Source organism: Ovis canadensis, chromosome 1 (assembly GCF_042477335.2).
Source record: "Ovis canadensis isolate MfBH-ARS-UI-01 breed Bighorn chromosome 1, ARS-UI_OviCan_v2, whole genome shotgun sequence".
Lineage (NCBI taxonomy): Eukaryota > Metazoa > Chordata > Mammalia > Artiodactyla > Bovidae > Ovis > Ovis canadensis.
Window position 1 is genome coordinate 233,944,600 of NC_091245.1, and position 22,905 is coordinate 233,967,504.

Consider the following 22,905-nt stretch of genomic DNA (forward strand, 5'->3'; position numbering starts at 1 on the left):
CAGCCGACCCAAGTGGTTTTATGTTAAGCTGTCTTGGTGTCAATATTTTTGACAAACATTTGAATTGTATAAACATATCTGAATGAAAACAACATTTCCCCCCTGCATGGTCTTTAGAAGGAAGTTGGATTGTGGTCCCCTGTAAAGTCAGTTATTTTTTCTTTTTCTTTTTCAAATATCCTTGGACTCTTGAGTCACCATGCAAGAGGCCTCTCCCGTTTGTACGCCATTAAAACCAGGCATCTCTCTCTTCTTGCAAAATAAAGCACTGGCAAGAACGCTTCTAGGAGGAATGACAGTTTGCCCAGCATCACGACTCTGTTATTAATTTTTGTGTAGAGTGCACAAAACTTGCGTCCCAAAGCCGCCGTCCTCGCTCTGGTTCCTTCCTGTGTAAGCATGTCACACGAACGCACCTGTGTGCCGAGCCTCTAAATGTAAAGCTTTCCTTGGAAAGCTTCCCCGGAACGACTGCTTATTGACAGAGCAGCTCTGGTTCCCAGTTCGTTTAATACATCCTGTCTGAGCGGGTTTTATTACTGAATGTTACCCAGGTTCCGATAACAAGGAGACGCCGTGTCCTCCCGGGTGAACTCACTCCCTGTCCCAGAAATATAGCGTGACTCCCCTCCCCGCTGCGGTTGTAAAAGTGGAAACCCGGCACCGCCCTCCTGCACCTGCGCTCCCGCCTCGCGGCGGCGGCGACGAGCCCGGCAGGGAGGGCTGCCCGGGGCACGAAGTGCGTGCGGCCGCCGGGCGGCGGGTCACGCAACCCCGCGGCCCCGCCCCCGCTGCCTGCGCTCCCCGCTTCCGCGCTAACCCGGGCTTCCTGGCGGGCGCTGCGTCCGCCTCGCGTGCCGGGCCGGCCCCCTAATCCCGCGAGGAATCCTTGATTCCTCCCGGCACCCGCCGCCAACTTGAGCCCGAGCGGCTAATACACTCATTTTAACGCCGAAAAGTACCCAGCTCCGCTGTTGTAAGGCAAAGAGCTCGGGCGGCGAGACAAGGGCGAAGGGGAACGCGGACGAGAAGTCACGAGTCGCCTCCGCGGACAGTTCTCGGCTTCCTGAGCGGCACCGACGCTTCCTCGCCGCCTGCCTTGCCCAGGCAACCACAGCAGCCTGGCGGCCTTGCGCCCTACCGGTGTTGGGCCCCGGGATGAAGGTCCCGCGCCCTCCACCCCCAGTACCCTACCGCAGCCCTTTCTGCCGGGAACTCGGGGCGCACGGGAGGCAAGTGGCGCTGCCAGGCGACTGACCCAGTTGACCTGGCGCTTTCCCCACACTGAGGGGGTTGGCAGCTGTGTGTCTGGGGGCGGTGAGGGACAGGGTCCTCCGAGGCTGAAAAGAGCGAAGGCTACCGCCTGGGAGGTCAGGTTATTTGTTGACGTCCGAGGGCCGTCTTCCTGCAGCCGGAGAACGGCGGCGGCGTGGTGACGGGCAGGCTGGGCCTCCGAGGGGCGGTGGGGCGCATTCGCACGCAGGCTCCGGGGTGGGCGCAGCCCCGGCGCCTCTCACGCTACGCCGCGTGCAACCGAAGCAGCGCGTGTCGTGACGAGCGGCGATGAGCTCAGGCAGTTACCACAGCATCGGGCTGGGAAGTGCAGCCTGTCACGCAGCCCGACTTCGGCTGCGCGCCCGCCCTGCCTCGGTGGCCTGGCCGCCCCGCCCCGCACGCTAGCTCCGGCAGAGGGAGCTGAGGGTGAATCAGCCCCTTCTAGGGGGCGGGGAGCCAGAGAAGAACACCGTGGAGAATGCAACTTGCACACTTAGGGGGCTGGATTCCTCGATCAAACCGATTTGCGAGGCGCACACTGATAATGACCTCTGTGAATCACTTGTCTTATACTTTGCCCAGTAGGTAACTGTCTAAAAACCACTGTAACACGGGAACTCAAAGGTTATTTTAAAAAAAAAATGTGCCTTTAAGTTGCTTACATTACTTCGTTCAACAGGCAGTACACACGGCTTGTATATGCATGCATAGGAATACACATTTAATTTATACAGTTAAGTCTGGAGGCATGGCTGGCAAGACCGATAATTGTGGATTCAGTACGAGAGTCAGAGTACAAACAGTATGATTACCTAAAAGGACAAATGAACTGAAAAAAAAAAAATTGAGACCATGACACGAGGAAGCCATTACATTCATCATTTCATGGTTTTGAACATCTTGTACCAACTCAGCTACAACACACAGCGGAAACTTATAATTAGACACAGAAATCGCCAAGTATTTAGTTGCACCAGGCAAACATTAAAAAAAAAAAAGGCCTCATGTTATAGACACATGATTAACATCCATATATAAGAGAGAAGTGATCTTTAAATTTTTTTGTATTTCGGTCATTTCCTCAGTATACATGTGACTCACTGGTAGGTATGTCTCTATGAAACAATTAGGATTAATCATCATGTGCAGAAAAATTTTTAATGTTATGACAGTTTTTTTTTAACATTGTAATGTTCATATGATGCAAGTTCAGTGAGGAAATAGGGACTTGAGCCTAAGTGCCTCCCAAAGGGCATAAAATGAATGTTTTGAATGAATGAATGAATGAATGAATGTGTAGTCAGTCCTCAGAGGGTTAGAGCCCTAAACTAAAGTATCTTGAGTGAGTAATACAGCCCTGACATTGACTCATGTGTGATCCTGGTTTGATAAAAATAATGCTTATAGCATACCTATTTCACCAGATGTGTGGGGAGGACTATACCTACTCACCAAAGGTGCTTTGAAATCTTTGATGGAAGGTGATACATTCAATTATAAATAATACACTGTGATTCTGCAACCCCATATATAAAATTACAAAGTAAAAAGTAATGTTTATAAGCATCTTTGCGACCAACTTTTTTTTTGTACTTGTCTATCAAGCGGGCTTCCCTGTTGGTTCTGACAGTCACGAATCTGCTTGCATTGCTGGAGAACTGGGTTCTATCGCTGGGTCCAGAAGATCCCCTAGAGAAGGGAATGGCAACCCACTCCAGTATTCTTGCCAGGAGAATTCCATGAACAGAAGAACCTGGTGGGCTTCAGTCCATGGATTCACAAAGAGTCAAACATGACTGGGCGACTAACACTTTCACACTTTTCACAGTCTTATCAAGCACTGAACTATATATAGGCTGCATCCTTTTTTAAAATGTTTGGCTTATAGACATTTTATTGTTGGTGATGTTCAAGGGATGTTTCAAATAATTGGCATTTGAGTAGTATTTGTGGTGATGTTATTTTATAAGAGAGTTGAGACCTGTGGCCTATGACATGCCTAAGAGAAAACTAATTTTGATGACTTTCTAATTTGATCTGAGGAATCTTGAAAGCAAGATACCTCTTGCTTCCTGATGCTCAGTGACTGAATGTCTAGGATTAGAGATATATTTAATCAGCATATTAAGGGACCTACTGTGTTTCAGGTATTGCTCTAGGTGTTGGGGACAGAGCAGTAACCAGTTTTTAAATGTTTTTGCCTCTGTTTAAATGCAGACCACCTTAGGAATAGGAATATAATATGTACATCTTTGCATACATGTAAAACCTGCTCCTCATCTGAACTTTTAGAAGAAATCTCCTGAGAGGAAAGGAGTCACCATAAAATGGTAAATAGTTTTAAGTTGAATCAGAAGGCAGATACCATACTTAAACAGCCTCTTCTACTTAGAGAATCATAAGACAGAACCACCCAGTACTGCCTGTTTTCCATTATTCTTCATATCAAAGTTGACTTCATCTTTCTCAGTGCTCTCATCTATGATTGGAAGGCTCTGGTACTCTTTCTGCCAGGCGACCATATACATGTGCAGTTTGTTGACTGCATAATGGTGCCTGGCAGAGGAGGTGGGTAGGCTTTGAACTTCATCCTCTACCTGCTAAGATATATGTCACCCACCTCCTCAGGAAGTAGTGTCTTTTTAAAAAATTTGAACAAAGTACCATAAGGCTCAGGGGCTCTCTCTGTTATTGCAAGTTCTCAGGCACCTAGCTCTCATCTGCCCTTTGACATGTATTTTCATACTATATTTAATAGCACTACTCTGTTATGAGTCTCCAGACAGGGAGCACTGGGGGATGGGAAGGAGAAATGAACCAACTCCTGTCAGCTTCCGTGTGTGCTAGCTCGCTTCAATCATGACCAACTCTCTGCAACCTATGGCCTGGAGCCCACCAGGCTCCCATGTCCATGCGATTCTCCAGGCAAGAATACTGGAGTGGGTTGCCATGCCCTTCTCCAGGGAATCCTCTCAATCCAGGGATTGAACCCCTGTCTCCTGCATTGGCAGGCAGATTCTCTACCACTAGGCCACCTAGGAAGGCCTGTCTGCTTCCAAGATGACCAATTAATATCTGGATCAAAGACGATTAGCTGAGGCATGAACCCTGTAGGAAATGTTTTGCAGCAAAACAGAAACAGTGCTGGAGAAACAACCTGACTTTTCCATTTTAGCAAACTGCAAGAACTGTCAACGTGCAACAGTTTGCTTAGTACTGCATTGCAACCCGAGGACACAATGCCATCAGACAACGTGGCTCAACCTTCTGGCTGAGCTCATTTGTTGGATTTGATATCAGATGATTTGACATAGGCTATCTGTCCTGCTGAACCCTGGGTACAGCCTTGCTATTAGCCTTTTCATTATCCATTGCTAACTTCCCTGTGGTCTGTTGACAGTACTTGTGTTGCAAACAATGAATGGTAGAGACTACAGTCAAGATGTAGTGACCTGATTAGTCCAAACTCCTGCAAGGGAACACGTGCAAATAGATAAGCCCCAACAGGACCTGAAGAACCTTGTGGTTTTGAAATCTTGGGTGGATGGGTCCCGCCCTGTATACGCCTTAAATCTTTTGGTACTTTGAAGGTATAATTATTGCTCAGCAACTCCTGGGATGACTTAATTAGATCTTTGTATGGTTTGATTATAAAAAACTTAATAAAATGTGCAAATGTGTGCACAATATAGATATATTTTTAAAACATGGAATTTTATGTTTTTAAAACACGTAAGAGCATAAAAATAATCCAAGTGCATTAAAATCTTTTAAAATATAGTCTTTCTAATAATAGTTAAGCAGATAGTTTTATATTAATAGTTTTCACATATAGAAATGTTAAAGCAAATGCAACATATTAAGGAATGTGATTACTCAGAGGATCACAATTTATCATTTCACATATCAAGTAAAAATTCCTGGGATATTTCTTAAATTATTTAATGATTATTTACAAAACCCTTTAGAGAGTATTGCTTTCAGTTTTATATAGTTTCAAAGTGGGCAAACAGATAAAAGATTCTATAAACCTTATACCTACTGAAGATAAGAATAAAAGCAATTGTGGAACTTTACAGATAGAAGAGACCTAGTAAATACAGTTTATTATTATAAACTGATTAATATAATTCCTTACTTGAGACAATAAATGTAGCATGTAATATTGTCTCCTGTTTCAGGACAGAGACTGCTCCTTGTTGATATTTGCACCACTAGTATCACCCAATAAATGGTGATGATTGAATGAATCAATTAATGAATGAGTATGAGAGAAAACTCCTAAGAACTAACTTCCAAGCACTTCAATCTAATCCCTAGGCCCGCCTAGTTTCTCTCTTGCTGAGTGTCTTCCCAGATTATTGATGCTTTATGTGAGCAATCAGGAAAGAGGAAGCAATCCAGATGGAAGGCTAGCTGTGGTCAGATGCCTCTGAAATGAACAAAGTATTTGCAGATGTTTCAACAAGTGGAGGGGTTGGGCTGAGTCTAGGCCACAGGAAACAACTTCCACACCTTGGGGCTACTACAATAAAGGTATCATCACTCACTGGCACAGGATTTTTTTTGGAAACTTGAAAAGGCACTGGGGTTGGAATGCTGCATGAATCCAGACTTGCCTCAGGAATGCCACAAGTGATCAGAATTAAGTATAGAAATTAATGTGATTTGTAAAAATAGCAGTAAGTTTCATGGCTATCTGGGAATCAAATCCTTTAATCACTTTAGACAAAACTAATGGAACTAGAAGAAACCATCATTGATTTTGAGAGTCTCCTTCTAAATTAGTTGGCCTTTGGCTTTTGGAGAGCAAAGTTCAAATTCCAGTTCCTGTCTGACAGGAAAATAAGTCAGACACAAAGTAGATAGATAGTCTTAGACTCCAAACTGAAACAGCAGGGCAGAAAGGAGATCTGAGTCTTGAAGAAACTTTGTTTTTTAAGTTGCTGAATTCAGTCACCTACTGTGATATTTTTCACTGCCTTTTGAGGCAGTTCACTTTATTTTTAATTAAAAAACATTTTTTTTAGTGCCATCATTTTATTTTGTATCGGGGTATAGCCAGTTAACAATGTGATTATTTCAGGTTTAGATTTATGATATTTGTCCTTGTTGGCAAATCTATCCACACGTAAATAAGAAACTTTATATTTTCTAATGGAAAATTTCTAAATTCTACTGTGTTCAGTGCGTGTTCTCTTCCAGACCATGTTAAATTTCCAGCGGTGTAGTGGACAATGGGGGCACATGATTATAAGTACCAATTGCTTGATAAGATACTAATAAAATACAAAGCCACCTTAAAAATCTCAGAACTAGATTCAGCCACTTACTGACTTTGTGCCCTGGTCATATTACTAGGGCTTCCCTCGTGGCTCAGAAGGTCAAGATTACTACCTGAGCCTATTTTCTCATCTCTCACATGGTAACAATTGGAGGATGGTTTTGTTTTTGGCTTGGTGAGCAAGGAAGAGATTATTTTCTAAAACAATTATCTGAATGCTTGGCAACATTGGATTTGTTCCATAAAATCCTAAACTTTTAAAGTGAGAAGGTTTTATAATAGCATAGCTGTGGACACTTACTAATAGGGTTAAGATTTTTAGTACCCCAAATGTAAGTTTTTTGAAAAATTATAAAGAATAATAGAAAATACTGGCACTATTACTAAAATTGGGATATTTTAGGGTAGAGTAAAATTAATTAACCCCAACATTATTAAAGAATTATACATATATTGCTATTCTAAGTGAATTTGCTGTTTTAAAATATTGGGATTCAATATACACAGAATAGATGCCGGCAGCAAATCCTTTTATATATTTTTTAAAACAAACAAAATAGGTATATTAGATTTGCTGGAACTCCCTCTTATAGAATTAGATCGATAGAGCAAAAAGAAACTTAAGTATCATCAAGACATCAAATTCCTCATTCTATGGATGAGGAAATAAATTCCAAGAGGATAATTTATTTTTTTAATTATTGTTATTATTATTACAGGTGCTGTACAAGGCACCAATCTTGGTTCTGGGCATTCAACAGTGAACCAGACAGATGCGGCTTCTTGCCTTAAAACACACAGTTAATGGAGGAGCTGGAATCAGAAATGAGTCTGTGAATTTCTAATTGGCACAACTTGCATGGGTCAAGTACTGACTCTGGACCAGGCCCTAAGTATTTCACCTACATTAAGTCTTGAAATCTTCCCGAACTTTAGTAAGGAGGAACATGTCTTTCCACTCCTGATGTCTCCTTCTGTGTGGTGGGAGCTCAATAAATGTAATAATCCTGGCTCTTCTCTCGACATCTGTGTTAGGAAAGAGTAATAGCTCATGAGTAGCCCAGCACTTCCCCTTCTTTAGGACTGTGCTGTCCTGAAGGGAATGTTCTTTGCTCCTTCAGGCCCAAAGACAAATAGAGCAGAAGGAGGCCTTTTTCGATCTTGTGAGCAGGAAGAGAAGTTTCATACTGGGGTTTTAAATGAGGCAGCTCTCTGTCAGATATCAGCCCTCTCATCAGTAAAATCTCTGTCAGTATGTAGGCAAGAGAGAAGCATTTCATAAAAATGAGTAAGTAAATGAGCGCATACTCTCATATTTATACCATCTCAAACCAACCAGTTTCTCTCCAGCATGCATATCTGTGCCTTGTGCTCTGATCTCATCTGCCACAGCAACCAGGGAAGAGTACCTTAAACTATTATCCATATAACCTTCCAGGATCATTTGGCCCAAACAGCAGAGCACCTTGCACAGCAGCCTGGACCTGTTGCAGATGGTACATTAAATTAACCATCATCCCTTCTAAACAGATTTGGTCCAATTTCCTCAGTTTCTAAATTGTGAGGGTTTGTGGTTGGACTTTTTGAGAGACAGAACAGTGAGATGATAGGAACATGGGATTTATAGAATTAGAAGACTAAGATTTGAGTCTCCCCTGGGTAAATCTGTCTAACTTTGAATCTCTGTTTTTCCTCTAGATAACAACACAGATTGTCTTACTGAGCTCACCTGATTGTTTGAAGCCCAAAGAGGAAAAGGAATGTGTAAGTGCTTTATAAACTGTAAAGAACTCTAAAAATGTTAGTTGTTTTATAGGCTTAAAGGGCAATCTTTTAAATCATAGTTCTTATTTTTCCTATGTATTTTAAGCTTCATTTTATACAAAGGTGGTTTTAAGTTTTAATGATTCAGAGTGGACGGCTGCTGCTAAGTTGCTTCATTCATGTCCAACTCTGTGCAACCCCATAGACGGCAGCCCACCAGGCTCTCCCGTCCCTGGGATTCTCCAGGCAAGAACACTGGAGTGGGTTGCCATTTCCTTCTCCAATGCGTGAAAGTGAAAAATGAAAGTGAAGTCTCTCAGTCGTGTCCGACTCTATGCGACCCCATGGACTGCAGCCCACCAGGCTCCCCCATCCCTGGGATTCTCCAGGCAAGGACACTGGAGTGGGTTGCCATTTCCTTCTCCACATAGTGCACTCAGTTCAGTTCAGTTCAGTCGCTCAGTCATGTCTGATTCTTTGCAACCCCATGAATCGCAGCACGCCAGGCCTCCCTGTCCATCACCAACTCCTGAAGTTCACTCAGACTCACGTTCATCGAGTCCGTGATGCCATCCAACCATCTCCTCCTCTGTCGTCCCCTTCTCCTCCTGCCCCCAATCTTCCCAGCATCAGAGTCTTTTCCAATGAGTCAGCTCTTCGCATGAGGTGGCCAAAGTACTGGAGTTTCAGCTTTAGCATCATTCCTTCCAAAGAAATCCCAGGGCTGATCTCCTTCAGAATGGACTGGTTGGATCTCCTTTCAGTCCAAGGGACTCTCAAGAGTCTTTTCCAACACCACAGTTCAGAAGCATCAATTCTTTGGCGCTCAGCCTTCTTCACAGTCCAACTCTCACATCCATACATGACCACAGGAAAAACCATAGCCTTGACTAGACAGACCTTAGTCGGCAAAGTAATGTTTCTGCTTTTGAATATACTATCTAGGTTGGTCATAACTTTTCTTCCAAGGAGTAAACGTCTATTCAAAGGCTGAAAACCATGCTACTAAGCTTTCCCATCTTCCAACCAAGATTATTCACTGAATTAATGTAATCAACAAATAAAAACCTCTCTTCCATTGCTGTCTACATTTTAAACCATTAGTCTTCTGTATTATATAATGCTTCTGTCAGTGACTTCCTTTGAATTTTGAGCAGATTTGTAAAATCCTTGCACACTAGGAAGGAGCAGCAGTACACATAAGAACTGGAGTGGAGTTGGGGAAGGATAAAAGAAAGGCTGCAAAGGAGGTGAAAGACAGAGAAGCGTCTAGGCTGTACATTTCAACCAAAAGTACTGATAAGGAAACAGGAGGGGGCAGAAAGTCACCAGGAACAAGGGAACATGGGTTCCAAGTAGCACCTTTAACATGAATTGTTTAAAGGTTTGCTCCTTCTGATCAGTCTACCAAATCTCAACCTGAAAGTCAGAAGAAATGGATTCCAATCCTGCCTCTCTGACCATCTGTGTGACATTGGGTATGTAATTTTGCCTCCTGGGGTCTCATTTTTCATTGTCTACAAAATTAAAGTTTTAGACAAATATTCTCTAAAACCATTTCCACAACAAATATCTCTAATTCTAGCAGAGAGCCCATAAATTCCCTCCTCTTTCAACATTTAAGTCTTATCTTACTCAGGGGAAAAATTATCTTAGAAATGTGATAAGTAGTTGGGATATGTGTGTGTTTGTGTAGAGGCTAATGGTAAAGTTACATCACAATATCATAAACCAGAGAGAAGCATTTCATAAAAAATGAAAACAGAGTAATTAAGCAACTGTACTCTATCATATTTGAACCATTTCTTGTATAAGCAAAGGAACTTCCCAAGAAGTTGTTCCAGTTATAATTGTACTCTGATATGTTCATAGTCCATTTTAAAAACTGTTGAGCATTACAAACACTACTTGAAATATTAAAGAGTACACACCAGCCTAAAAGCATAGTCTTCTTGACATTGCTTTAAGTCACTAAGAGAACAAATAAAATATGTACAATAGTTGTTAAATCCTCAATGTGTTTTCTTCTTGGCTGTGGAGGACAGACTCTCCATGTTTTTCTGTATGGTGATAATTCTGTTCACTGCATAAGTGGTAGTGGTGGTATTTTAAGTGCTAAGTCGTATCTGACTCATTGTGACCCTATGGACTGTAGCCTGCCAAACTCCTCTGTCCATGAGATTTCCCAGGCAGGAATACTGGAGTGGGTTGCCATTTCCATCTCCAGGGAATCTTCCTGACCCAGGGATCAAACCTGTGTCTCGTGCTTGGCAAGCGGATTCTTTACCACTGAGCCACCTGGGAAACCCTCACTGTGAAAGCAGGTTTAAGCAAAAGGAATAATATAAAAAGTTCAGCTATATAACCTCAGGCATTGAAAACAAAATGGTTTGGGGAGGGGATTCACTGAATCAGTATTAATCTTTATGAAAATCTGGTGAAATCAAAGGTATTCCTGTGTCTTTCATATATTTCCATAAACTGTTAATATGTTTGGCACCTATTATAAAATGCCAGGGCTTCCCCAGTAGCTCAATGGTAAAAGAATTTGCCTACAATGCAGGAGACATGAGTTCAATCCCTGGGTTGGGAAGCTCCTCTAGAGAATGAAATGGCAACCCACACTAGTATTCTTGCCTGGGAAATCCCATGGATAAAGGAGCCTGGCAGTCTACAGTCTATGGGGTCGCAAAGAGTTGGACACAACTTAGCATGCACACACATACATGCACACAGTGAATGACATCTACCTATATCACTTTGCAAATGTGCAAGGATATCCGATAAATTTCTAGGCTTACTTGAAATTACTCGGTTAAGGATGTATACATTTGTGATTTTAGCAGATACTGCTGGAGACTTTTACATTACCACTTCCCTGCTCCACTCCCTAAGCAGTTGAGAATTGTTGCAGTGTAATGACAGATGTTACTTACTGACAATGGCAATGCTTGTTCTCCATGTTAACAGTGTGGAGGCAGAAAAAATAGAATCATCACACCCCCTCAGCTTCTTTTGGTCAGTATTTCTGATTTATGAAGGAGAGAATCCATTTGACCAGGCTTGTCGTGTCCAGCCAAGCCTCAAGGTCTCCCAGAGTCACTAGCCTAGGGTTGTTTACCAGCCTTGGGTCACATGCTCAACTAGAATTCAGTCTTGTGGCTTAGGGTCAGTCTGATGAGCCTGGGGCTGCCTCTCCAGCAGGGGTTGTGGACAGAACAGGGTCTCTTCAGAAGGAGCCTCAGCAGGCAGATACTGGAATTAGGACATCTACAGGGTGACTATAATCCCAGTTTTCCCATGAGGGTCCCAAGTTAGGTCTATGGTTTGGCATCATTACCAACAGTTTGGTTTAAAATGCCCCAGTTTGTACTATAACTTACTAATATTGAATAAAGTCGGACAGTGCTGTTCATATCATGTTGAAAGGAGCCTGGGGTTTGTAAAGGTGCCTGGGAAGAGACTTTAAGAGGGAAAAGGAGATGCCAACCAGGTGGGATTAGGGCCCCATTGCCACTGTCTAATGTGACTGAGAATTTAAGCGTGTAATAAATAAGCATATTTCTATCTAATAGGAGTTAGACGGTTCTCAAAACTTAAATCACTTGTCTTGTCTCTCCTGACACATGTGTGCTACTGGGCATTTTCTCCACCAGAATAGATCCTTGAAAACCTTTCAAGGCAGTAATCCTTTGACCTCTGCAGATATAATATCTGCACTTACCTAGTGATTTGACAGTGCAGATGGGGCCCGGCCTTAAACTAATGGGCCACTCGTGGCTATTAACAGGAGCTTCCTTAGCAGTACTTTCACCTCACGTGGAGTCAGAAAGTGGAGCCTGGTCTAGGTGAGAGAACGGGAGAGAGTGACACTGAGCTCAGTTCAAAGATGCTACACTTTGATTTACTTCCAAAGCAGGATGTAAGCAGTGCAAAGGATAGACATGAGGTAAGGCAGATGCAGCTGTCTATTGCCTCCTTTGTTTTTCACAGAGTCATCATAAATTTGTTCATCTTGGCAGCCTGAAGAGACTGAGATGTCTGGGAGGTTAGGGGAGCCCAGAGGTGTGGGCTCAATATCTTTCATACCTCCAGACACGTTAGCAACCAAAAACAATTTATGCTACCATATAAGGCAAAAATGTAGTTACTCAGTAAGTCATTTCATGCAGGCTTATGTCCAGATTCCAGACCTTGAAATGCTTGCTGTGCCCAGCCTAGGGCAGTTGCTCCTTATCTACACCTGGGCGGCAGGGTGTAGGAGTTTTCCACTTATTTTGTAGGCAGGACCGGCCTGGGTCTACCACAAACATATTTAGCCTTTAAGTTCTCAAACAAACTCTTGGCCTTCTCCTGAATTAACACAGGCTAAAGGACATCTGTGTTGATTCTGATCATCTATCTCTGTGGGCAAGGCTTTCCATTTTGTTAATCACTGTGCCTCATCTCTTGCTGATTACCCTTGATTGCAAAAGCCCAGTTCTTCAATTGCTGCCTGATTCTCTTTGTCCTTCAGAACTATTCCTTCTGGGAAACAACTCATCCCTTACACACATGCAACTCTCATCATTTTCTCCTCATTTAAAATGTTTATTCTCTCTATTTTGGTTTCCATCACAGCTATTTGCGTCTTCTTACCAGCTCTTCCAACAGTCCCATGGTCTTTGTACTCTCTGGACAAGACAGAGTCAAGAGGGTTCATAAAGTACCCCCACATCTATGCACGATCACAGCAAACATGGCAGTGACTAAAAAATGGCCACTGACAACTGATAATGTCATTAGCCTGTACCATGCTGGACAGATGCAATTTTGCTATGGAGCAGAGTTTTGTTTAAATCTATGAAAGTACATTGGTTTAAGCTTCTTAAATAAGGTAGTTTCCTTTCCTCTTTCTCCTGTTTCACTTCTTTCTTCCTTTTCTCAACCTCTCAACCAAAGATAGCTTAAGATCTTTTGTGGAGTCCAAAGAAGCTGATTATGGCTTGAAGGATGGAAAGAAAATGAGTAAAATGGCCAGTGAAAACAGGGAGGCTGCAAAAATAAAAAGGAAGAAGGGTGGAGTAGATCACTGCTAACTTGGATCTCCTACATGTCCATAAAGTTAGAATTTAATTTGTATCAGTTTGCAAAAACAAACACAGGTCCAGCTCTACCCTGCCAGCCCCTCCCAACAGGGAAATATTATATTATAGAAGGAATTATACTAAAAGATGATTATATTTTCCACACACCACTATTAGGCTTGGCTTTCTGACTTGCTTTGACTAAGGAAATATGAGTAGAAGGGACACGTGACTTTTAAAAGCGATTGCATAGTTCTGCCATTGCTCTTCTCTCTGCTCTAAAATGACCAGTGTGTCACAGGTAGTGATTACTCCTTCAGTCCAAGTCCCAAAATAAAAGTGACATGGAGTATAACGTTAATGAGAAATTAAATCAAAAAGCAACTTTTGTTGTAGCAAACCACTAGACTATCAGGATTTCATGTTATTGCAGTATAATGTACCTTGACCTAATTGAAGAGACATTCATTCCAGAAGGCAGACAGAACACAAGTCGGATGTGGGAGGAGTAATACAAGTCAAGGAGATTGTGGCACAACGAGACAGGAGATTTAGGTGCCAGTCAGACATCAAGAAAACCTCCAATGAGAACAATATAGGCTCTGACAGCAAGATCCAGGATCAGTCAGTTCAGTTCAGTCGCTCAGTTGTGTCCGACTCTTTGTGATTCCATGGACTGCAGCATGCCAGGCTTCCCTGTCCACCACCAGCTCCCAGAGCTTGCTCAGACTCTTGTTCATCGAGTCAGTGAGGCCATCCAAGCATCTCATCCTCTCATCCCCTCTCCTCCTGCCTTCAGTCTTTCCCAGCATCAAGGTCTTTTCAAATGAGTCAGTTCTTCGCATCAGGTGGCCAAAGTATTGGAGCTTCAGCTTCATAATCAGTCCTTCCAATGAATATTCAGGACTGATTTCCTTTAATATGGACTGGTTGGATCTCCTTGCAGTTGAAGGAACTCTCAAGAGTCTTCTCCAACACCACAGTTCAAAAGCATCAATTCTTCAGCACTCAGCTTTCTTTATAATCCAACTCACATCCATACATGACTACTGGAAAAACCATAGCTTTGACTAGATGGAACTTTGTTGGCAAAAGAATGTCTCTGCTTTTTAATATGTTGTCTAGGTTTGTCATAGTTTTTCTCCCAAAGAGCAAGAGTCTTTTTATTTCATGGTTGCAGTAACCATCTGCAGTGATTTTGGAGCCCCCCAAAATAAAGTCTGTCAGTGTTTCCATTGTTTCCCCATCTATTTGCCGTAAAGTGATGGGACCAGATGCCATGCTCTTAGTGTTTTTAATGTTGAGTTTTAACCCAGCTTTTTCACTCCTCTCTTTCACTTTCATCAAGAGGCTCTTTAGTTCCTCTTCACTTTCTGCCATAAGGGTAGTGTCATCTGCATATCTGAAATTATTGATATTTCTCCTGGCAATCTTGATTCCAGCTTGTGCTTTCTCCAGTCCAGCGTTTCTCATGATGTACTCTGCATATAAGTTAAATAAGGTGACAATATGCAGCCTTGACGTACTCCTTTTCCTATTTGGAACCAGTCCATTGTTCCATGTTCGATTCTAACTGTTGCTTGTTGACCTGCATACAGATTTCTCAGGAGGCAGGTAAGGTGGTCTGGTATTCTCATCTCTTGAAGAATTTTCCACAGTTTATTGTGATCCACACAGTCAAAGGCTTTAGCGTAGCCAGTGAAGCAGAAGTAGATGTCTTTCTGGAATGCTCTTGTTTTTTCTGTGATCCAACAAATGTTGGCAGTTTGAGCTCTGGTTCCTCTGCCTTTTCTAAATAAATCCAGCTTGAACATCTGAAAGTTTTCGGTTCACGTACTATTGAAACCTAACTTGGAGAATTTTGAACATTACTTTGCTAGCATGTGAGATGAGTGCAATTGTATGGTAATTTGGACATTCTTTGGCATTGCCTTTCTTTGGGATTGGAATGAAAACTGACCTTTTCCAGTCCCATGACCACTGCTGAGTTTTCCAAATTTGCTAGTATATCGAGTGCAGCACTTTTATAGCATCATCTTTTAGGATGCCTCAACACCTAGCCTTAGGTTAATTGGCCTGTCTTGCAGCAAGCAGACCAAACTTGGAATCGGTAACAATTGTTTTATGTGTGTTGTCAACATTGTTGCTGAGATAGATAACTCCTGCCTGTACCAGATACAGAATATGAGGTCACAGTCATACATACAGCCTAGCTCTCTGGGATGCAGAGGGGCAGTATGGTTCTCAGAGCATCACCATCACCTGGAAACCTGTTGAAATGCAAATTCTTGGGCCTCATCCAACACCTACTGAATTTAAGATTCTGGAAGTGGGGCTCAGTGATCTGTGCTTTAACAAGCCCTCCAGGGATTTGATTTACATTTAAATTTGAGAACCACTGCCTTAGTGGAATCAGTTGGAATAACAAGCATGTAGTCTTTTTCTCAAGGAACATCTTAATAGCCCCAGACTAAGACTCAGATCGATGCCACACCCTCCTGAGTTTATTAAATGATCATCCACTCCAGGTTGCCAGCAGGCCTCACTATCTTCATGCATCTCAAAGTGGAGGAAGTGATGGGTAGGGCTCAGGCCTCCTTATAGTGTTGTATTGAGCACCTTAGCTAGCATCTCTTGGGCCTATCCAGCTTGGATCTAGGTCAGCTTTGGGAGACATAGACAAATATAACTTTCACTGATCTCTTGTCTCCTTTTGCATAATGTCCACATAAGACTAAAGAGGCCATTGATGAAATCTGCACTCTGAGGTCAATATTATCTCCATTTCCACACAAGAAAACAGGGCTGTGGAAACTTTTAATAACTTGCCACAGCCATAAGGTTAGTAAATGATGGAGTTGGGTTTTAAATCTAGTCAAACATCAGAATACACTGGGCACTTGTTTGGAACATTCCCAGGTGCATACTTTAAGAATCCTGCTCTGAAAAATACTATCTACACTGATTTAACAGCAAATGTCCAAAGTGCCCTACTGTTGCATTAACCTGTTTCACCAGTCATTTGCTTTCCAAAATAAGGCAATTGACTCAAACATTAATAAAAGAAGATATATCGATAATTCTAACTTCAGTATAGACATATTGTTATTTCTCTTAAACTATTTGCTCGGTAAAATTTCTGCCAAACTTAAGGGCAAGAGATGTTGACCTCTGCTGAACTCCAAGCTTTACACAGCTCCCCTGGGATATCTAATAGGCCACTCACACTGAACATGTACAAACAGAACTCTTCATTCCTCTTCCACAAACACTTGCTTCCCTGATCCTTCCTATCTCAGTAAACACACCATAGTAGTGGTCAAGCCAAAATCTCAAGTGTCATTTTTCATTCCTCCTTATCCCATATATGTCTACCTCATCAGCATGTCCTCCAAAATGTATTCTATAACTATATACTTTTCCGTTGCTACTGCTACCACCTTGTCCAAGCCAATCAAAATTCCTTCCCATGGCTCTGAAAGGCCTCATAGGATCCAGCCCCTGATGATTCCCTGACCTCATCTCCTCCATGTTCACCCTTGCTCACCTTCCTCTGCCCCTCTGGCTACCTTTCTGTTCTTTAGCAGGGCTGTCTCTGTGGCTCTTTGCTGCCATAGGGCAGCGATGCTGTTCCCTCTACCTGCAAACTTCTTTCTTGGAATCTTCACTTGACTATCCAAGATATCAGCTTTCAGTTCTCAGAGCAAATGTCAATTCCTAGGAAAAACCTTCTGTAACCACCCTATCTGAAGCAATGCATCTCTACCCCATCACAGTACCCAGTTTATTGCCTTCATGGAGATTCAGAGCATGCACCTCCAAATACACTGCTTTGGTGTATTTATTATTTTGAGCTGAAGACAATTGAGAAACAGCAGATGCAGCAAGGGCTCTCTGCTCTTCACCCTTTCTACCTAAAAGCATGGCATAAATTTCCAGTGAAAAAAATGCCCCCTTGGTATCAGAAAAAATAAAACATTCTTATCTGGAGATGAATTGATACCAAGATGAATCTGCATAAATAAATCTTATTGTAATAAACTTTCCCTTCCATTAGGTCCTCTCATATTTTTCCTAGTCACATTTTCACAATTTACTACTTCTAGAAACCTAAACCCTTTCCTTTTCACGTTACTTTTCCACAGTTTATCACTCTTTGTTAAAATGGTGTATAAGCCCCCGTGTCTCACTGCTTCTTTAGGGTTTTACCTCTTTCCTCTTTAAAGCCCCCATACCATATAAAAATATGAACATCAGATAAAGTGTGTATGCTTTTCTGCTACTTAATCTGTCATTTGTCAGACAGGTCCAAGCTACAGATCATAAGACAGTAGAGGAAGAGTTTTTCCTCCTCTATGATTGCACTTATCTACCAAAATCTATATTGTTTATCCTGGAGTTGGTGATGGACAAGGAGGCCTGGGTGTGCTGCAGTCCATGGGGTTGGAAAGAGTCGGATACGACTGAGCAATTGAACTGAACTGAGCTGATGTTTTGTTCAATGTCATCACCACTAAAATGAAAGCTCAGTGAAGATAGGAAATTATTTGCTCTGTTTACAATCATATCTGTAGGCTTAGCACATAGTCATGCCCCATGAATGAGTCTCTACAGAGGGGATATAGTTTAAGTCCCAGGAAGAGTGAGATATTTGAGAGAGAATATTGATGGGAAAGTCCCACTAACTGGCCACCACCAATAGAACTGTTTGTTTCTGGTCCTCAGCACAAGCTACTACCCTAATAGAGCATTTACTAAATGCTCAGGCAACAGAGCTAGTTTAAAGAGAGAAGACAACTGTGAAGATTTGAAGGAGGACAAAGTAAATGGCCAGGAAAGAGCACTGTAAGGTACACAGTAAGAAATCTAAAAGTAGGAAAAATACCAAAGAACAAAAGCTTAATTTTAAAAAGCTGTTTTAGCAAAGAATCCTAGGAAGAGAAAACGGATGGAGCAGCAGGTGGATACCATCAGGGAGAGAAAGCAGGAAAAAGAGAAAGACAAACACAGAGAGGGGATGGAGAGAAATTAGATAGTAACCCATATTCTGTTCAACAGTGAATTCAGACTAACTCAAGTTTGAAGCAGGGACGTTTGCTGGGTTGACAGTGATAACAACCCTCCACCAATAGTGGGTTTGCCCAGGTTTATCACAGTCTCTGATGGCCCATGATGGCCTCTTCAGGTTTCATGTGCCTCCTGACCCTTCCCATGAAGAGCCTGCTGTGGTTGATCTGAGGTGCCGCTACTAGAATGACAAATTAATAGAAATTTATGTAGTGTGTGCTGCTGCAGTGATGCATCTTCTCTGGCAATTGCTAGTTTATTAGCCATGAAGTACCTATTAAGTGTTTGTGTAGGAAAGTATCAAAGCAGAAAACGAAGTGATTAAAAAAAATTTTTTTTTAATTTATATGGCTGCACTAGTCTTAGTTACAGCACACAGGGTCTTCAATCTTCATTGCAGCATCTTTTTTTTTAGTTGCAGGATGCAGAATTTAGCATGTGGGATCTAGTTCCCTAGGCAGGGATTCCAGAGATTGAACTCAGGCCACCTGCCTTGGAACCTCAGAATCTTAGCCACTGGACCACCAGGGAAGTCTGAAATGACTTTCTAAAACATGAACTTTTGTTCATGTTTGAAAAGGTATAAGGTGTTACAGACATAGACACACACACACATAAACTGAGAGCTTCATAAACTGACATAGAGACTGTTCTAAATAATCATTTCTGCTTTAAGCTAATATTGTAGGAAAATTTTGTGTTTCTTTTTAAAAATTGATTTTTAGAAAAGGAATGTCACAAGGGAAATTATAAATAGAAAATTGTGCAAAAATAAATTTGATGATAAGTTCTCCCCTTGTCAAAATAGGCCTGGGATAAAAGGAAATGAATTTGAAGAGATTTTAAATTGCATCATCTCTTTCTCTCTAATCCATTTTCACATCATTTGATGTCACTAATGTCACTATATTATTAGTGTAGTGGAATTAGTATCAAACAGCCCTATATTTGCATTCCAACTCTAGTTAGTAGACCCTTGCTGGGTGAGTCACATAATCTCTCTGAGCCAAGTTTTTTTCATCTATAAAATGGTGACCGTAGGATTGCTAAGGATAATGCAAGATAATATGTATAAAACATCTGGTACAAAGTAGTGTGCTATGCACAGTCCTAGTGATTATTACTAATTACATTCATATAATAAATGTTTGTCATGTGCCTTTGGTAAGGTAGGCATTGTTCTAGGTGCTAGGGATAAATATCAGGGCTACCTGTGGGATTTTATACAGATCATATACAAAGCAAATCCATAGACCATCATTCAAAAGAATACTGTACCTGTGAGCTAGGACCATACAATCTTGGGAACCATACTTTGTTATTCTAACAGTGGAAATGGGTAAATCTTACACTCTCATGAGAGGAATAATATTTATTATTATGGCTTTACATTTTATAAAATCGCTCTCATTCGTTCACCCTAAGAGTAGCTATTTAGTAAACCAATAAGTGCTATTTAAGCAGTTACCAAATATTCAGTGCTATGCTAGGTGGAATAGGCAATGTAGAAGTAAGAGGGCTTGCCTTATATCTGAAATTAAGCAGTTTCAAATTCAGTTGAGAAGTCGAGATACAAAAAATGGGGACAGATTATATTTAAGTACTAATTTGCACAAGATAATTAAGTACAGACAGATCTCACCTTGCTTCAGTGTAGAATGTAAAAATGACTATGCAAGCTGAAGCCGTACCAAGTGATCTTAATCAATCAGAAATATCATGATTATTCCAAGACATTTAAAATTTTCTCTGAAAACATTAAAAATCCTCTTAAGTCTCCTCTTAAATGTATAGGAAAAAGAAAAAAGTAGTAAATACTGACAGTCTGTAAACTATAAAGCATTAGAAATATTGAGGATTAAAGTATTTTATTTCTTTGTGAAAGCCACATCAAGAGTAGTTTCAACTGTACTTATAGTCTTATCATATAACTTGCTATAAATCTTTTCCATGCATTGGCAAAATTGTCATTTCTTTCTAAGTTTGGATCAGCTTCCAACATTTTATCCCTTGCATGTTCGCTGTTGTGAAATGTCTCCAAGAGCTTTTTTAATATGACGTCTTTTCCTGGATTCACTTCCTCTGGGACATCATCACCCTTTCATCACAACCACTTTCCTCTTTAATGTCATTAGTTTGTTCACTAGGTGCCTCTGGCTGCACATGGAGAAGGGCTCACACTGCAGCAATGCCAATATCACCACAGTCTGTTATTTCTCCTATAATTCCATTCACACTGGATTCAGATTTTACTTCCAGCATTATCTCTTTTGGTACTTGGCTGCGCTTTCCTCATTGTTGATCAATTCCCTCTTTTGGTTAACCATTTCTGTAAAATGTCACAGAGGTTTATCTCTGCGAGACAAGGAAGCAGGGCAACTGCACACTTTGCTATCTCTGTGATAACAAACAAATCTGGGTGAACTGAATAACAGACGCGAGGTGACCATACAGGCTTTGGAGGAAGTGATGTGATTAGTCATGGATCGTGATGTCCATCTGTTATTTACATAGTGATTGGTGCACTGAAGTGTTAGGAACAAAGTTTGTACTTCATGCACTTGCTGCTGCTGCTGCTAAGTCGCTTCAGTCATGTCCTACTCTGTGCGACCCCATAAATGGCAGCCCACCAGGCTCCGCCGTCCCTGGGATTCTCCAGGCAAGAACACTGGAGTGGGTTGCCATTTCCTTCTCCAATGTATGAAAGTGAAAAGTGAAAGTGAAGTCGCTCAGTCGTGTCCGACTCTTAGCGACACTATGGACTGCAGCTCACCAGGCTCCTCTGTCCGTGGGATTTTCCAGCAAGAGTACTGGAGTGGGGTGCCACTGCCTTCTCCAACCATAGAGCATGCCGAGTAAGATATGAACTGTGTTATTGCGGGCCTAGTATTATTAATTAATGTGTAATAGCTGAAATCCGCACATATCAAAACCATGTAAAAGACCTCCTATTCTACGTATCTTTGTTAGATTTCAGAGTATATCAATAGAAAAATATGTTCTCATGATAGAAAGCTATCTCATATGTTATAACCAAATTGGATTAAACACAAAAGGTTAAGGGTAATACATGAAAGCAAAGTGTTAAACATGTACCTTAACATAAATAAAGCTAATAAATCTCTACTAAGTCACAGATTAGTACACCTAGTATAGAGTGCCATGGCACCAGAGGCCAGAGTTCAGTGGTTGGTGGTGTTTTCTCACACTTTTTTTCTCTTCTATTTTTACCTTTTTGTTTTCCTTTTCTCCTAGTTGAAATTCGGATACAATTAAATATAATATATTTTATTGAAAATAGCAACACAGAACCTAATTTATATAAGTGTTATAGCTCTCTATCTCCCTCCTCCTTTTTACCCTTCTACTTGATCTTTCTATCTGTGTGTAAGCACCCAGATAATGTTTTTCTACTCATAATCATGATGAAGTCATTATGAAGTAGTGGAAAGTGGAATGATTTTTTTCATGTTCATATCTGTACTATGTGTAGTGTTCAAATTCTTCATGACAAGGATTGATGAACATGTTAAAAGCAGTAGCGATTTTCCTCAAAATCAAAACAATGAAATTTGAATGCATTGTTAAAAATAACTGAAGGAAATCTAGAATTTTCCTCACTGGCCAAGCAAAATTTATGAGAATTTTTCTGAGGCAGGCACAATTTGGCATTTTTACTGGGAAAATAGGTACTTGATCTTTTCCTCTGTACTCATATTATGAACTTGATTCTTCTTAAAGGGAACTGACAGTAGCCATGGGTCTTCCTAGAAAACAATCAACTGCTTATTCTTTAACTCTCTCTGGTCTGCTAAAAGTTATTCCTCTACTATAAAGATCTTACCAAATTTATTTTGTTGTTGATAAAATTGTAAACTCCACGAGAACAGGGACCATATCTTCTTCATTCTTGTACATAGGCACTGATAAATATTTGTGGGTATAAAAGTTTAAAATTTTTTTTCTTAAAATATAAAATCAGTGCTTTGCTATGTTAAGAGTAAAGAGCTGGTTTAAAAGTCTGCCTAAAATTTTGTTTTGTTTGGTTTTCAAATTCAGAGCTTTCCAGTTCAGGACTGTCAACCTTCCCAGACTGTATAGAGAGGCTGAAGATTCTAGGAAAACACTCAGGTTTACATTCAAATATTATGTAATCATCAATGCGGTGGTGGTTTAGTTGCTAAGTTGTGTCTGACTCTTGCAACACGATGGACTGTAGCCTGCCAGGCTCCTCCATCCATGGAATTCTCCAGGCAAGAATACTGGAGTAGGTTGCCATTTCCTTCTCCAGAGGATCTTCCTGACTTAGAGCTTGAACCCAGGTCTCCTGCATTGCTGGCAGATGATTTACCGACTGAGCTATGAGGGAAGCCCAATCATCAATAGTAAGTGAAAATGAGAGAGAAGCCATCTGAGTCTGTTTTACATTCCTTTAAATTTTGCTTCAAA

At 41.3% G+C, this 22,905-nt stretch overlaps 1 long non-coding RNA gene across 4 annotated transcripts in view; it reads left to right on the plus strand.

The window, feature by feature from the left end:
* Positions 1-731: 731 nt before the first annotated feature.
* LOC138424642 (uncharacterized) overlaps positions 732-22,905 on the plus strand; it is a 132,269-nt gene continuing 110,095 nt past the window's right edge. For all 4 annotated transcript variants that reach the window (XR_011250901.1, XR_011250902.1, XR_011250900.1 and 1 more), the window contains exons 1-2: positions 732-1,232; positions 8,258-8,323. This is a non-coding gene — a long non-coding RNA (uncharacterized lncRNA). The remainder of the gene's footprint in view (positions 1,233-8,257; positions 8,324-22,905) is intronic.